This window comes from Oncorhynchus mykiss, chromosome 28 (genome assembly GCF_013265735.2).
Source record: "Oncorhynchus mykiss isolate Arlee chromosome 28, USDA_OmykA_1.1, whole genome shotgun sequence".
In the NCBI taxonomy this organism is placed as follows: Eukaryota; Metazoa; Chordata; class Actinopteri; order Salmoniformes; family Salmonidae; genus Oncorhynchus; species Oncorhynchus mykiss.
In genome coordinates, this window is record NC_048592.1 from 35,178,582 (window position 1) to 35,195,085 (window position 16,504).

The following is a 16,504-nucleotide window of genomic DNA, read 5'->3' on the forward strand; positions in this document are numbered from 1 at the left end:
GCGGCAGAGATTGCACACATAAAAACAATGACCACGACGTGAGTTGAACACGCAACCTTCTGATCTGGAGTCAGACGCGCTACCATTGCGCCACGAGGTCATTGACATTTAACATCTTTGGAGAGGATGCCTAGTTCAGATTTTAATGAGTGTATAATTTGGAATGGAGGCCTGGTTCTCTGGGGAAATGAACCATCTGACAATACCACCACCATCAGCACGTGCCTCTGCCCGGCAGGTTAAGTGTCTGAAAATAAGCAGATGCAGAGCCCAGATAGCTCAGTCGGTAGAGCATCAGACTTTTAATCTGAGGGTCCAGGGTTCAAGTCCCTGTTTGGGCGTTGCTTTAATGTTTACCTTTTCTGGCGCAGGTGTTCTGCTAGCAACCCACCTCGACAACATCCGGTGAAATTGCAGAGCGCCAAATTCAAAATATAGAAATAGTCAATATAAACATTCACAAAAATACAAGTGTTATACATCGGTTTAAAGATTAACTTCTTGTTAATCCAGCCGCTTTGTCACATTTCAAATAGGATTTACTGCGAAAGCCTACCATGCGATTATCTGAGGACAGCGCCCCACTTACAAAAACATATTCCAACCAAGTAGACGAGTCACAAAAGTCATAAATAGCGATAAAATGAATCACTTACCTTTGAACATCTTCATCTGGTTGCAGTCACAAGAGTCCCAGCTCCACAATAAAGGTTTGTTTTGTCAGAGAAAGTCCCTCTTTATATCCCAAAAACTCTGTTTTGTTGGCGCATTGTGTTCAGTAATACACTGGCTCAAAGGAGGTCAAAACATGCAGACGAATACATCCTAATAGTACCGGCAAAGTTTGTTGAATCTGGATCCTAACCCATTAGAAACTCAATAGGCATTCAATTGAAAACTACCCACATCAAAAAAATCCCACCTCCTGGATAACTTTTCTTCAGGTTTTTGCCTGCCATATAAATTCTGTTATACTCAGAGACATTATTTTAACAGTTCTGGAAACTGTAGAGTGTGTTCTATCCAAATCTACCATTTATATGCATATCCTAGTTTCTGGGCCTGAGTAACAGGCAGTTTACTTTGGGAACGTTTCTCATCCAGGCATCAAAAAACTGCCCCCAAGCATACATTAAACTCCCTGTTCGAAGACTGACAATCACATGATTTCATTTAAGATTTTGCAGTGTGACAGGTTTTTGTGAGAGACAATTTTCATCAAAAGCAGCATTGGTTTGTTCGTTTCTGTGCAAGATTAGTACTGTAAAGCCACATTGGTACTTGTGCTGATTCACTGAGTAAAGGCGGCAGAGATTGCACACATAAAAACCATGACCACGACGTGAGTTGAACACGCAACCTTCTGATCTGGAGTCAGACACGCCAAGAGGTCATTGACATTTAACATCTTTGGAGAGGATGCCTAGTTCAGATTTTAATGAGTGTATAATTTGGAATGGAGGCCTGGTTCTCTGGGGAAATGAACCATCTGACAATACCACCACCATCAGCACGTGCCTCTGCCCGGCAGGTTAAGTGTCTGAAAATAAGCAGATGCAGAGCCCAGATAGCTCAGTCGGTAGAGCATCAGACTTTTAATCTGAGGGTCCAGGGTTCAAGTCCCTGTTTGGGCGTTGCTTTAATGTTTACCTTTTCTGGCGCAGGTGTTCTGCTAGCAACCCACCTCGACAACATCCGGTGAAATTGCAGAGCGCCAAATTCAAAATATAGAAATAGTCAATATAAACATTCACAAAAATACAAGTGTTATACATCGGTTTAAAGATTAACTTCTTGTTAATCCAGCCGCTTTGTCACATTTCAAATAGGATTTACTGCGAAAGCCTACCATGCGATTATCTGAGGACAGCGCCCCACTTACAAAAACATATTCCAACCAAGTAGACGAGTCACAAAAGTCATAAATAGCGATAAAATGAATCACTTACCTTTGAACATCTTCATCTGGTTGCAGTCACAAGAGTCCCAGCTCCACAATAAAGGTTTGTTTTGTCAGAGAAAGTCCCTCTTTATATCCCAAAAACTCTGTTTTGTTGGCGCATTGTGTTCAGTAATACACTGGCTCAAAGGAGGTCAAAACATGCAGACGAATACATCCTAATAGTACCGGCAAAGTTTGTTGAATCTGGATCCTAACCCATTAGAAACTCAATAGGCATTCAATTGAAAACTACCCACATCAAAAAAATCCCACCTCCTGGATAACTTTTCTTCAGGTTTTTGCCTGCCATATAAATTCTGTTATACTCAGAGACATTATTTTAACAGTTCTGGAAACTGTAGAGTGTGTTCTATCCAAATCTACCATTTATATGCATATCCTAGTTTCTGGGCCTGAGTAACAGGCAGTTTACTTTGGGAACGTTTCTCATCCAGGCATCAAAAAACTGCCCCCAAGCATACATTAAACTCCCTGTTCGAAGACTGACAATCACATGATTTCATTTAAGATTTTGCAGTGTGACAGGTTTTTGTGAGAGACAATTTTCATCAAAAGCAGCATTGGTTTGTTCGTTTCTGTGCAAGATTAGTACTGTAAAGCCACATTGGTACTTGTGCTGATTCACTGAGTAAAGGCGGCAGAGATTGCACACATAAAAACCATGACCACGACGTGAGTTGAACACGCAACCTTCTGATCTGGAGTCAGACGCGCCACGAGGTCATTGACATTTAACATCTTTGGAGAGGATGCCTAGTTCAGATTTTAATGAGTGTATAATTTGGAATGGAGGCCTGGTTCTCTGGGGAAATGAACCATCTGACAATACCACCACCATCAGCACGTGCCTCTGCCCGGCAGGTTAAGTGTCTGAAAATAAGCAGATGCAGAGCCCAGATAGCTCAGTCGGTAGAGCATCAGACTTTTAATCTGAGGGTCCAGGGTTCAAGTCCCTGTTTGGGCGTTGCTTTAATGTTTACCTTTTCTGGCGCAGGTGTTCTGCTAGCAACCCACCTCGACAACATCCGGTGAAATTGCAGAGCGCCAAATTCAAAATATAGAAATAGTCAATATAAACATTCACAAAATACAAGTGTTATACATCGGTTTAAAGATTAACTTCTTGTTAATCCAGCCGCTTTGTCACATTTCAAATAGGATTTACTGCGAAAGCCTACCATGCGATTATCTGAGGACAGCGCCCCACTTACAAAAACATATTCCAACCAAGTAGACGAGTCACAAAAGTCATAAATAGCGATAAAATGAATCACTTACCTTTGAACATCTTCATCTGGTTGCAGTCACAAGAGTCCCAGCTCCACAATAAAGGTTTGTTTTGTCAGAGAAAGTCCCTCTTTATATCCCAAAAACTCTGTTTTGTTGGCGCATTGTGTTCAGTAATACACTGGCTCAAAGGAGGTCAAAACATGCAGACGAATACATCCTAATAGTACCGGCAAAGTTTGTTGAATCTGGATCCTAACCCATTAGAAACTCAATAGGCATTCAATTGAAAACTACCCACATCAAAAAAATCCCACCTCCTGGATAACTTTTCTTCAGGTTTTTGCCTGCCATATAAATTCTGTTATACTCAGAGACATTATTTTAACAGTTCTGGAACTGTAGAGTGTGTTCTATCCAAATCTACCATTTATATGCATATCCTAGTTTCTGGGCCTGAGTAACAGCAGTTTACTTTGGGAACGTTCTCATCCAGCATCAAAAAACTGCCCCCAAGCATACATTAAACTCCCTGTTCGAAGACTGACTAATCACATGATTTCATTTAAGATTTTGCAGTGTGACAGGTTTTTGTGAGAGACAATTTTCATCAAAAGCAGCATTGGTTTGTTCGTTTCTGTGCAAGATTAGTACTGTAAAGCCACATTGGTACGTGTGCTGATTCACTGAGTAAAGGCAGGCAGAGATTGCACACATAAAAACCATGACCACGACGTGAGTTGAACACGCAACCTTCTGATCTGGAGTCAGACGCGCCACGAGGTCATTGACATTTAACATCTTTGGAGAGGATGCCTAGTTCAGATTTTAATGAGTGTATAATTTGGAATGAGGCCTGGTTCTCTGGGAAATGAACCATCTGACAATACCACCACCATCAGCACGTGCCTCTGCCCGGCAGGTTAAGTGTCTGAAAATAAGCAGATGCAGAGCCCAGATAGCTCAGTCGGTAGAGCATCAGACTTTTAATCTGAGGGTCCAGGGTTCAAGTCCCTGTTTGGGCGTTGCTTTAATGTTTACCTTTTCTGGCGCAGGTGTTCTGCTAGCAACCCACCTCGACAACATCCGGTGAAATTGCAGAGCGCCAAATTCAAAATATAGAAAATAGTCAATATAAACATTCACAAAATACAAGTGTTATACATCGGTTTAAAGATTAACTTCTTGTTAATCCAGCCGCTTTGTCACATTTCAAATAGGATTTACTGCGAAAGCCTACCATGCGATTATCTGAGGACAGCGCCCCACTTACAAAAACATATTCCAACCAAGTAGACGAGTCACAAAAGTCATAAATAGCGATAAAATGAATCACTTACCTTTGAACATCTTCATCTGGTTGCAGTCACAAGAGTCCCAGCTCCACAATAAAGGTTTGTTTTGTCAGAGAAAGTCCCTCTTTATATCCCAAAACTCTGTTTTGTTGGCGCATTGTGTTCAGTAATACACTGGCTCAAAGGAGGTCAAAACATGCAGACGAATACATCCTAATAGTACCGGCAAAGTTTGTTGAACGTATTCAATAGAAATGAAAAACAACGAAGGGCGCGCACTCTGTCACGCGCGCAAACCAGTACTGCATGCTTCCTCAGTCCACTGACAGCAAGGTCTCATTCTTCTTCATTTTTCAGAAAACAAGTCTAAACCAATGTCTAAAGACTGTTGACATCTAGTGGTAGCCATAGGAACTGCAATCTGGATCCTAACCCATTAGAAACTCAATAGGCATTCAATTGAAAACTACCCACATCAAAAAAATCCCACCTCCTGGATAACTTTTCTTCAGGTTTTTGCCTGCCATATCAGTTCTGTTATACTCAGAGACATTATTTTAACAGTTTTGGAAACTGTAGAGTGTGTTCTATCCAAATCTACCATTTATATGCATATCCTAGTTTCTGGGCCTGAGTAACAGGCAGTTTACTTTGGGAACGTTTCTCATCCAGGCATCAAAAAACTGCCCCCAAGCATACATTAAACTCCCTGTTCGAAGACTGACAATCACATGATTTCATTTAAGATTTTGCAGTGTGACAGGTTTTTGTGAGAGACAATTTTCATCAAAAGCAGCATTGGTTTGTTCGTTTCTGTGGCAGATTAGTACTGTAAAGCCACATTGGTACTTGTGCTGATTCACTGAGTAAAGGCGGCAGAGATTGCACACATAAAAACCATGACCACGACGTGAGTTGAACACGCAACCTTCTGATCTGGAGTCAGAACGCGCCACGAGGTCATTGACATTTAACATCTTTGGAGAGGATGCCTAGTTCAGATTTTAATGAGTGTATAATTTGGAATGGAGGCCTGGTTCTCTGGGGAAATGAAACCATCTGACAATGCCACCACCATCAGCACGTGCCTCTGCCCGGCAGGTTAAGTGTCTGAAAATAAGCAGATGCAGAGCCCAGATAGCTCAGTCGGTAGAGCATCAGACTTTTAATCTGAGGGTCCAGGGTTCAAGTCCCTGTTTGGGGCGTTGCTTTAATGTTTACCTTTTCTGGCGCAGGTGTTCTGCTAGCAACCCACCTCGACAACATCCGGTGAAATTGCAGAGCGCCAAATTCAAAATATAGAAATAGTCATATAAACATTCACAAAAATACAAGTGCTATACATCGGCTTAAAGATGAACTTCTTGTTATCCAGCCGCTTTGTCACATTTCAAATAGGATTTACTGCGAAAGCCTACCATGCGATTATCTGAGGACAGCGCCCCACTTACAAAAACATATTCCAACCAAGTAGACGAGTCACAAAAGTCATAAATAGCGATAAAATGAATCACTTACCTTTGAACATCTTCATCTGGTTGCAGTCACAAGAGTCCCAGCTCCACAATAAAGGTTTGTTTTGTTCGAGAAAGTCCCTCTTTATATCCCAAAAACTCTGTTTTGTTGGCGCATTGTGTTCAGTAATACACTGGCTCAAAGGAGGTCAAAACATGCAGACGAATACATCCTAATAGTACCGGCAAAGTTTGTTGAAACATGTCAAACGATGTTCATAATTAATCCTCACGTTGTCATTGTCTAAATAATACATTTCAACCGGACATTGCGTATTCAATAGAAATGAAAAACAACGAAGGGCGCGCACTCTGTCACGCGCGCAAACCAGTACTGCATGCTTCCTCAGTCCACTGACGCAAGGTCTCATTCTTCTTCATTTTTCAGAAAACAAGTCTAAACCAATGTCTAAAGACTGTTGACATCTAGTGGTAGCCATAGAACTGCAATCTGGATCCTAACCCATTAGAAAACTCATAGCATTCAATTGAAAACTACCCACATCAAAAAAATTCCCACCTCCTGGATAACTTTTCTTCAGGTTTTTGCCTGCCATATCAGTTCTGTTTATACTCAGAGACATTATTTTAACAGTTTTTGGAACTGTAGAGTGTGTTTCTATCCAAATCTAACCATTTAATTGCATATCCTATTTCTGGGCCTGAGTAACAGGGCAGTTTACTTTGGGAACGTTTCTCATCCAGGCATCAAAAAACTGCCCCCAAGCATACATTAAACTCCCTGTTCGAAGACTGACAATCACATGATTTCATTTAAGATTTTGCAGTGTGACAGGTTTTTGTGAGAGACAATTTTCATCAAAAGCAGCATTGGTTTGTTCGTTTCTGTGCGAGATTAGTACTGTAAAGCCACATTGGTACTTGTGCTGATTCACTGAGTAAAGGCGGCAGAGATTGCACACATAAAAACCATGACCACGACGTGAGTTGAACACGCAACCTTCTGATCTGGAGTCAGACGCGCTACCATTCGCACGAGGTCATTGACATTTAACATCTTTGGAGAGGATGCCTAGTTCAGATTTAATGAGTGTATAATTTGGAATGGAGGCCTGGTTCTCTGGGGAAATGAACCATCTGACAATACCACCACCATCAGCACGTGCCTCTGCCCGGCAGGTTAAGTGTCTGAAAATAAGCAGATGCAGAGCCCAGATAGCTCAGTCGGTAGAGCATCAGACCTTTTAATCTGAGGGTCCAGGGGTTCAAGTCCCTGTTTGGGCGTTGCTTTAATGTTTACCTTTTCTGGGCGCAGGTGTTTCTGCTAGCAAACCCACCTCGACAACATCCGGTGAAATTGCAGAGCGCCAAATTCAAAATATAGAAATAGTCCAATATAACATTCACAAAAATACAAGTGCTATACATCGGCTTAAAGATGAACTTCTTGTTAATCCAGCCGCTTTGTCACATTTCAAATAGGATTTACTGCGAAAGCCTACCATGGCGATTATCTGAGGACAGCGCCCCACTTACAAAAACATATTCCAACCAGTAGAACGAGTCACAAAAAGTCATAAATAGCGATAAAATGAATCACTTACCTTTGAAGCATCTTCATCTGGTTGCAGTCACAAGAGTCCCAGCTCCACAATAAAGGTTTGTTTTGTTCGAGAAAGTCCCTCTTTATATCCCAAAAACTCTGTTTTGTTGGCCGCATTGTGTTCAGTAATACACTGGCTCAAGAGGAGGTCAAAACATGCAGACGAATACATCCTAATAGTACCGGCAAAGTTTGTTGAAACATGTCAAACGATGTTCATAATTAATCCTCACGTTGTCAATTGTCTAAATAATACATTTTCAACCGGACAATTGCGTATTCAATAGAAATGAAAAACAACGAAGGGCGCGCACTCTGTCACGCGCGCAAACCAGTACTGCATGCTTCCTCAGTCCACTGACAGCAAGGTCTCATTCTTCTTCATTTTTCAGAAAACAAGTCTAAACCAATGTCTAAAGACTGTTGACATCTAGTGGTAGCCATAGGAACTGCAATCTGGATCCTAACCCATTAGAAACTCAATAGGCATTCAATTGAAAACTACCCACATCAAAAAAATCCCACCTCCTGGATAACTTTTCTTCAGGTTTTTGCCTGCCATATCAGTTCTGTTATACTCAGAGACATTATTTTAACAGTTTTGGAAACTGTAGAGTGTGTTCTATCCAAATCTACCATTTATATGCATATCCTAGTTCTGGGGCCTGAGTAACAGGCAGTTTACTTTGGGAACGTTCTCATCCAGGCATCAAAAAACTGCCCCCAAGCATACATTAAACTCCCTGTTCGAAGACTGACCAATCACATGATTTCATTTAAGATTTTGCAGTGTGACAGGTTTTTGTGGAGAGACAATTTTCATCAAAAGCAGCATTGGTTTGTTCGTTTCTGTGCGAGATTAGTAACTGTAAAGCCACATTGGTACTTGTGCTGATTCACTGAGTAAAGGCGGCAGAGATTGCACACATAAAAAACCATGACCACGACGTGAGTTGAACACGCAACCTTCTGATCTGGAGTCAGACGCGCTACCATTGCGCACACGAGGTCATTGACATTTAACATCTTGGAGAGGATGCCTAGTTTCAGATTTAATGAGTGTATAATTTGGAATGGAAGGCCTGGTTCTCTGGGGAAATGAACCATCTGACAATGCCACCACCATCAGCACGTGCCTCTGCCCGGCAGGTTAAGTGTCTGAAAATAAGCAGATGCAGAGCAAGATAGCTCAGTCGGTAGAAGCATCAGACTTTAATCTGAGGGTCCAGGGTTCAAGTCCCTGTTTGGGCGTTGCTTTAATGTTTACCTTTTCTGGCGCAGGTGTTCTGCTAGCAACCCACCTCGACAACATCCGGTGAAATTGCAGAGCGCCAAATTCAAAATATAGAAATAGTCAATATAAAACATTCACAAAAATACAAGTGCTATACATCGGCTTAAAGATGAACTTCTTGTTAATCCAGGCCGCTTTGTCACATTTCAAATAGGATTTACTGCGAAAGCCTACCATGCGATTATCTGAGGACAGCGCCCCACTTACAAAAACATATTCCAACCAAGTAGACGAGTCACAAAAGTCATAAATAGCGATAAAATGAATCACTTACCTTTGAACATCTTCATCTGGTTGCAGTCACAAGAGTCCCAGCTCCACAATAAAGGGTTTGTTTTGTTCGAGAAAGTCCCTCTTTATATCCCAAAAACTCTGTTTGTTGGCGCATTGTGTTCAGTAATACACTGGCTCAAAGGAGGTCAAAACATGCAGACGAATACATCCTAATAGTACCGGCAAAGTTTGTTGAAACATGTCAAACGATGTTCATAATTAATCCTCACGTTGTCAATTGTCTAAATAATACATTTTCAAGCGGACAATTGCGTATTCAATAGAAATGAAAAACAAACGAAGGCGCGCACGTCTGTCACGCGCGCAAACCGTACTGCATGCTTCCTCAGTCCCACTGACAGCAAGGTCTCATTCTTCTTCATTTTTCGAAAAACAAGTCTAACCATGTCTAAAGACTGTTGACATCTAGTGGTAGCCATAGGAACTGCAATCTGATCCTAACCCATTAGAACTCAATAGGCATTCAATTGAAAACTACCACATCAAAAAAATCCCACCTCCTGGATAACTTTCTTCAGGTTTTTTGCCTGCCATATCAGTTCTGTTATACTCAGAGACATTATTTTAACAGTTTGGAAACTGTAGAGTGTGTTCTATCCAAATCTACAATTTATATGCATATCCTAGTTTCTGGGCCTGAGTAACAGGCAGTTTACTTTGGGAACGTTTCTCATCCAGGGCATCAAAAAACTGCCCCCAAGCATACATATCGAACTCCCTGTTCGAAGACTGACAATCACATGATTTCATTTAAGATTTTGCAGTGTGACAGGTTTTTGTGAGAGACAATTTTCATCAAAAGCAGCATTGGTTTGTTCGTTTCTGTGCGAGATTAGTACTGTAAAGCCACATTGGTACTTGTGCTGATTCACTGAGTAAAGGCGGCAGAGATTGCACACATAAAAAACCATGACCACGACGTGAGTTGAACACGCAACCTTCTGATCTGGAGTCAGACGCGCTACCATTGCGCCACGAGGTCATTGACATTTAACATCTTTGGAGAGGGATGCCTAGTTCAGAGTTTTAATGAGTGTATAATTTGGAATGGAGGCCTGGTTCTCTGGGGAAATGAACCATCTGACAATGCCACCACCATCAGCACGTGCCTCTGCCCGGCAGGTTAAGTGTCTGAAAATAAGCAGATGCAGAGCCCAGATAGCTCAGTCGGTAGAGCATCAGACTTTTAATCTGAGGGTCCAGGGTTCAAGTCCCTGTTTGGGCGTTGCTTTAATGTTTACCTTTTCTGGCGCAGGTGTTCTGCTAGCAACCCACCTCGACAACATCCGGTGAAATTGCAGAGCGCCAAATTCAAAATATAGAAATAGTCAATATAAACATTCACAAAAATACAAGTGCTATACATCGGCTTAAAGATGAACTTCTTGTTAATCCAGCCGCTTTGTCACATTTCAAATAGGATTTACTGCGAAAGCCTACCATGCGATTATCTGGAGGACAGCGCCCCACTTACAAAAACATATTCCAACCAAGTAGACGAGTCACAAAAGTCATAAATAGCGATAAAATGAATCACTTACCTTTGAACATCTTCATCTGGTTGCAGTCACAAGAGTCCCAGCTCCACAATAAAGGTTTGTTTTGTTCGAGAAAGGTCCTCTTTATATCCCAAAACTCTGTTTTGTTGGCGCATTGTGTTCAGTAATACACTGGCTCAAAGGAGGTCAAAACATGCAGACGAATACATCCTAATAGTACCGGCAAAGTTTGTTGAAACATGTCAACGATGTTCATAATTAATCCTCACGTTGTCAATTGTCTAATAATACATTTTCAACCGGACAATTGCGTATTCAATAGAAATGAAAAACAACGAAGGGCGCGCACTCTGTCACGCGCGCAAACCAGTACTGCATGCTTCCTCAGTCCACTGACAGCAAGGTCTCATTCTTCTTCATTTTTCAGAAAACAAGTCTAAACCAATGTCTAAAGACTGTTTGACATCTAGTGGTAGCCATAGGAACTGCAATCTGGATCCTAACCCATTAGAAACTCAATAGGCATTCAATTGAAAACTACCCACATCAAAAAAATCCCACCTCCTGGATAACTTTTCTTCAGGTTTTTGCCTGCCATATCAGTTTCTGTTATACTCAGAGACATTATTTTAACAGTTTTGGAAACTGTAGAGTGTGTTCTATCCAAATCTACCATTTATATGCATATCCTAGTTTCTGGGCCTGAGTAACAGGCAGTTTACTTTGGGAACGTTTCTCATCCAGGCATCAAAAACTGCCCCCAAGCATACATATCGAACTCCCTGTTCGAAGACTGACAATCACATGATTTCATTTAAGATTTTGCAGTGTGACAGGTTTTTGTGAGAGACAATTTTCATCAAAAGCAGCATTGGTTTGTTCGTTTCTGTGCGAGATTAGTACTGTAAAGCCACATTGGTACTTGTGCTGATTCACTGAGTAAAGGCGGCAGAGATTGCACACATAAAAACCATGACCACGACGTGAGTTGAACACGCAACCTTCTGATCTGGAGTCAGACGCGCTACCATTGCGCCACGAGGTCATTGACATTTAACATCTTTGGAGAGGATGGCCTAGTTCAGATTTTAATGAGTGTATAATTTGGAATGGAGGCCTGGTTCTCTGGGGAAATGAACCATCTGACAATGCCACCACCATCAGCACGTGCCTCTGCCCGGCAGGTTAAGTGTCTGAAAATAAGCAGATGCAGAGCCCAGATAGCTCAGTCGGTAGAGCATCAGACTTTTAATCTGAGGGTCCAGGGTTCAAGTCCCTGTTTGGGCGTTGCTTTAATGTTACCTTTTCTGGCGCAGGTGTTCTGCTAGCAACCCACCTCGACAACATCCGGTGAAATTGCAGAGCGCCAAATTCAAAATATAGAAATAGTCAATATAAACATTCACAAAAATACAAGTGCTATACATCGGCTTAAAGATGAACTTCTTGTTAATCCAGCCGCTTTGTCACATTTCAAATAGGATTTACTGCGAAAGCCTACCATGCGATTATCTGAGGACAGCGCCCCACTTACAAAAACATATTCCAACCAAGTAGACGAGTCACAAAAGTCATAAAATAGCGATAAAATGAATCACTTACCTTTGAACATCTTCATCTGGTTGCAGTCACAAGAGTCCCAGCTCCACAATAAAGGTTTGTTTTGTTCGAGAAAGTCCCTCTTTATATCCCAAAAACTCTGTTTTGTTGGCGCATTGTGTTCAGTAATACACTGGCTCAAAGGAGGTCAAACATGCAGACGAATACATCCTAATAGTACCGGCAAAGTTTGTTGAAACATGTCAAACGATGTTCATAATTAATCCTCACGTTTGTCAATTGTCTAAATAATACATTTTCAACCGGACAATTGCGTATTCAATAGAAATGAAAAACAACGAAGGGCGCGCACTCTGTCACAGCGCGCAAACCAGTACTGCATGCTTTCCTCAGTCCACTGACAGCAAGGTCTCATTCTTCTTCATTTTTCAGAAAACAAGTCTAAACCAATGTCTAAAGACTGTTGACATCTAGTGGTAGCCATAGGAACTGCAATCTGGATCCTAACCCATTAGAAACTCAATAGGCATTCAATTGAAACTACCCACATCAAAAAAATCCCACCTCCTGGATAACTTTTCTTCAGGTTTTTGCCTGCCATATCAGTTCTGTTATACTCAGAGACATTATTTTAAACAGTTTTGGAAACTGTAGAGTGTGTTCTATCCAAATCTACCATTTATATGGCATATCCTAGTTTCTGGGCCTGAGTAACAGGGCAGTTTACTTTGGGAACGTTTCTCATCCAGGCATCAAAAAACTGCCCCAAGCATACATTAAACTCCCTGTTCGAAGACTGACAATCACATGATTTCATTTAAGATTTTGCAGTGTGACAGGTTTTGTGAGAGACAATTTTCATCAAAAGCAGCATTGGTTTGTTCGTTTCTGTGCGAGATTAGTACTGTAAAGCCACATTGGTACTTGTGCTGATTCACTGAGTAAAGGCGGCAGAGATTGCACACATAAAACCATGACCACGAACGTGAGTTGAACACGCAACCTTCTGATCTGGAGTCAGACGCGCTACCATTGCGCACGAGGTCATTGACATTTAACATCTTTGGAGAGGATGCCTAGTTCAGATTTTAATGAGTGTATAATTTGGAATGGAGGCCTGGTTCTCTGGGGAAATGAACCATCTGACAATGCCACCACCATCAGCACGTGCCTCTGCCCGGCAGGTTAAGTGTCTGAAAATAAGCAGATGCAGAGCCCAGATAGCTCAGTCGGTAGAGCATCAGACTTTTAATCTGAGGGTCCAGGGTTCAAGTCCCTGTTTGGGCGTTGCTTTAATGTTTACCTTTTCTGGCGCAGGTGTTCTGCTAGCAACCCACCTCGACAACATCCGGTGAAATTGCAGAGCGCCAAATTCAAAATATAGAAATAGTCAATATAAACATTCACAAAAATACAAGTGCTATACATCGGCTTAAAGATGAACTTCTTGTTAATCCAGCCGCTTTGTCACATTTCAAATAGGATTTACTGCGAAAGCCTACCATGCGATTATCTGAGGACAGCGCCCCCACTTACAAAAACATATTTCCAACCAAGTAGACGAGTCACAAAAGTCATAAATAGCGATAAAATGAATCACTTACCTTTGAACATCTTCATCTGGTTGCAGTCACAAGAGTCCCAGCTCCACAATAAAGGTTTGTTTTGTTCGAGAAAGTCCCTCTTTATATCCCAAAAACTCTGTTTTGTTGGCGCATTGTGTTCAGTAATACACTGGCTCAAAGGAGGTCAAAACATGCAGACGAATACATCCTAATAGTACCGGCAAAGTTTGTTGAAACATGTCAAACGATGTTCATAATTAATCCTCACGTTGTCAATTGTCTAAATAATACATTTTCAACCGGACAATTGCGTATTCAATAGAAATGAAAAACAACGAAGGGCGCGCACTCTGTCACGCGCGCAAACCAGTACTGCATGCTTCCTCAGTCCACTGACAGCAAGGTCTCATTCTTCTTCATTTTTCAGAAAACAAGTCTAAACCAATGTCTAAAGACTGTTGACATCTAGTGGTAGCCATAGGAACTGCAATCTGGATCCTAACCCATTAGAAACTCAATAGGCATTCAATTGAAAACTACCCACATCAAAAAAATCCCACCTCCTGGATAACTTTTCTTCAGGTTTTTGCCTGCCATATCAGTTCTGTTATACTCAGAGACATTATTTTAACAGTTTTGGAAACTGTAGAGTGTGTTCTATCCAAATCTACCATTTATATGCATATCCTAGTTTCTGGGCCTGAGTAACAGGCAGTTTACTTTGGGAACGTTTCTCATCCAGGCATCAAAAAACTGCCCCCAAGCATACATTAAACTCCCTGTTCGAAGACTGACAATCACATGATTTCATTTAAGATTTTGCAGTGTGACAGGTTTTTGTGAGAGACAATTTTCATCAAAAGCAGCATTGGTTTGTTCGTTTCTGTGCGAGATTAGTACTGTAAAGCCACATTGGTACTTGTGCTGATTCACTGAGTAAAGGCGGCAGAGATTGCACACATAAAAACCATGACAACGACGTGAGTTGAACACGCAACCTTCTGATCTGGAGGTCAGACGCGCTACCATTGCGCCACGAGGTCATTGACATTTAACATCTTTGGAGAGGATGCCTAGTTCAGATTTTAATGAGTGTATAATTTGGAATGGAGGCCTGGTTCTCTGGGGAATGAACCATCTGACAATGCCACCACCATCAGCACGTGCCTCTGCCCGGCAGGTTAAGTGTCTGAAAATAAGCAGATGCAGAGCCCAGATAGCTCAGTCGGTAGAGCATCAGACTTTTTAATCTGAGGGTCCAGGGTTCAAGTCCCTGTTTGGGCGTTGCTTTAATGTTTACCTTTTCTGGCGCAGGTGTTCTGCTAGCAACCCACCTCGACAACATCCGGTGAAATTGCAGAGCGCCAAATTCAAAATATAGAAATAGTCAATATAAACATTCACAAAAATACAAGTGCTATACATCGGCTTAAAGATGAACTTCTTGTTAATCCAGCCGCTTTGTCACATTTCAAATAGGATTTACTGCGAAAGCCTACCATGCGATTATCTGAGGACAGCGCCCCACTTACAAAAAACATATTCCAACCAAGTAGACGAGTCACAAAAGTCATAAATAGCGATAAAATGAATCACTTACCTTTGAACATCTTCATCTGGTTGCAGTCACAAGAGTCCCAGCTCCACAATAAAGGTTTGTTTTGTTCGAGAAAGTCCCTCTTTATATCCCAAAAACTCTGTTTTGTTGGCGCATTGTGTTCAGTAATACACTGGCTCAAAGGAGGTCAAAACATGCAGACGAATACATCCTAATAGTACCGGCAAAGTTTGTTGAAACATGTCAAACGATGTTTCATAATTAATCCTCACGTTGTCAATTGTCTAAATAATACATTTTCAACCGGACAATTGCGTATTCAATAGAAATGAAAAACAACGAAGGGCGCGCACTCTGTCACGCGCGCAAACCAGTACTGCATGCTTCCTCAGTCCACTGACAGCAAGGTCTCATTCTTCTTCATTTTTCAGAAAACAAGTCTAAACCAATGTCTAAAGACTGTTGACATCTAGTGGTAGCCATAGGAACTGCAATCTGGATCCTAACCCATTAGAAACTCAATAGGCATTCAATTGAAAACTACCCACATCAAAAAAATCCCACCTCCTGGATAACTTTTCTTCAGGTTTTTGCCTGCCATATCAGTTCTGTTATACTCAGAGACATTATTTTAACAGTTTTGGAAACTGTAGAGTGTGTTCTATCCAAATCTACCATTTATATGCATATCCTAGTTTCTGGGCCTGAGTAACAGGCAGTTTACTTTGGGAACGTTTCTCATCCAGGCATCAAAAAACTGCCCCCAAGCATACATATCGAACTCCCTGTTCGAAGACTGACAATCACATGATTTCATTTAAGATTTTGCAGTGTGACAGGTTTTGTGAGAGACAATTTTCATCAAAAGCAGCATTGGTTTGTTCGTTTCTGTGCGAGATTAGTACTGTAAAGCCACATTGGTACTTGTGCTGATTCACTGAGTAAAGGCGGCAGAGATTGCACACATAAAAACCATGACCACGACGTGAGTTGAACACGCAACCTTCTGATCTGGAGTCAGACGCGCTACCATTGCGCCACGAGGTCATTGACATTTAACATCTTTGGAGAGGATGCCTAGTTCAGATTTTAATGAGTGTATAATTTGGAATGGAGGCCTGGTTCTCTGGGGAAATGAACCATCTGACAATGCCACCACCATCAGCACGTG

General features: G+C 41.5%; 13 non-coding genes across 13 annotated transcripts; 8 read left to right on the forward strand and 5 right to left on the reverse strand.

Moving 5' to 3' along the window:
* Positions 1 to 28: 28 nt before the first annotated feature.
* On the reverse strand, positions 29 to 100 carry trnaw-cca. Its single transcript has one exon. It is a non-coding gene; the product is annotated as a tRNA-Trp (tRNA).
* Positions 101 to 268: 168 nt separating this feature from the next.
* trnak-uuu lies at positions 269 to 341 on the forward strand. The gene has a single exon. It is a non-coding gene; the product is annotated as a tRNA-Lys (tRNA).
* A 1,220-nt stretch (positions 342 to 1,561) lies between these two features.
* Positions 1,562 to 1,634, forward strand: trnak-uuu. The gene has a single exon. It is a non-coding gene; the product is annotated as a tRNA-Lys (tRNA).
* A 1,220-nt stretch (positions 1,635 to 2,854) lies between these two features.
* Positions 2,855 to 2,927, forward strand: trnak-uuu. The gene has a single exon. It is a non-coding gene; the product is annotated as a tRNA-Lys (tRNA).
* A 1,215-nt stretch (positions 2,928 to 4,142) lies between these two features.
* On the forward strand, positions 4,143 to 4,215 carry trnak-uuu. The gene has a single exon. It is a non-coding gene; the product is annotated as a tRNA-Lys (tRNA).
* A 1,401-nt stretch (positions 4,216 to 5,616) lies between these two features.
* Positions 5,617 to 5,690, forward strand: trnak-uuu. Its single transcript has one exon. It is a non-coding gene; the product is annotated as a tRNA-Lys (tRNA).
* Positions 5,691 to 8,501: 2,811 nt separating this feature from the next.
* trnaw-cca lies at positions 8,502 to 8,574 on the reverse strand. Its single transcript has one exon. It is a non-coding gene; the product is annotated as a tRNA-Trp (tRNA).
* Positions 8,575 to 10,061: 1,487 nt separating this feature from the next.
* trnaw-cca lies at positions 10,062 to 10,133 on the reverse strand. Its single transcript has one exon. It is a non-coding gene; the product is annotated as a tRNA-Trp (tRNA).
* Positions 10,134 to 10,303: 170 nt separating this feature from the next.
* trnak-uuu lies at positions 10,304 to 10,376 on the forward strand. The gene has a single exon. It is a non-coding gene; the product is annotated as a tRNA-Lys (tRNA).
* Positions 10,377 to 11,623: 1,247 nt separating this feature from the next.
* trnaw-cca lies at positions 11,624 to 11,695 on the reverse strand. Its single transcript has one exon. It is a non-coding gene; the product is annotated as a tRNA-Trp (tRNA).
* Positions 11,696 to 11,864: 169 nt separating this feature from the next.
* On the forward strand, positions 11,865 to 11,937 carry trnak-uuu. Its single transcript has one exon. It is a non-coding gene; the product is annotated as a tRNA-Lys (tRNA).
* Positions 11,938 to 13,424: 1,487 nt separating this feature from the next.
* On the forward strand, positions 13,425 to 13,497 carry trnak-uuu. Its single transcript has one exon. It is a non-coding gene; the product is annotated as a tRNA-Lys (tRNA).
* Positions 13,498 to 16,308: 2,811 nt separating this feature from the next.
* On the reverse strand, positions 16,309 to 16,380 carry trnaw-cca. The gene has a single exon. It is a non-coding gene; the product is annotated as a tRNA-Trp (tRNA).
* Positions 16,381 to 16,504: the final 124 nt, after the last annotated feature.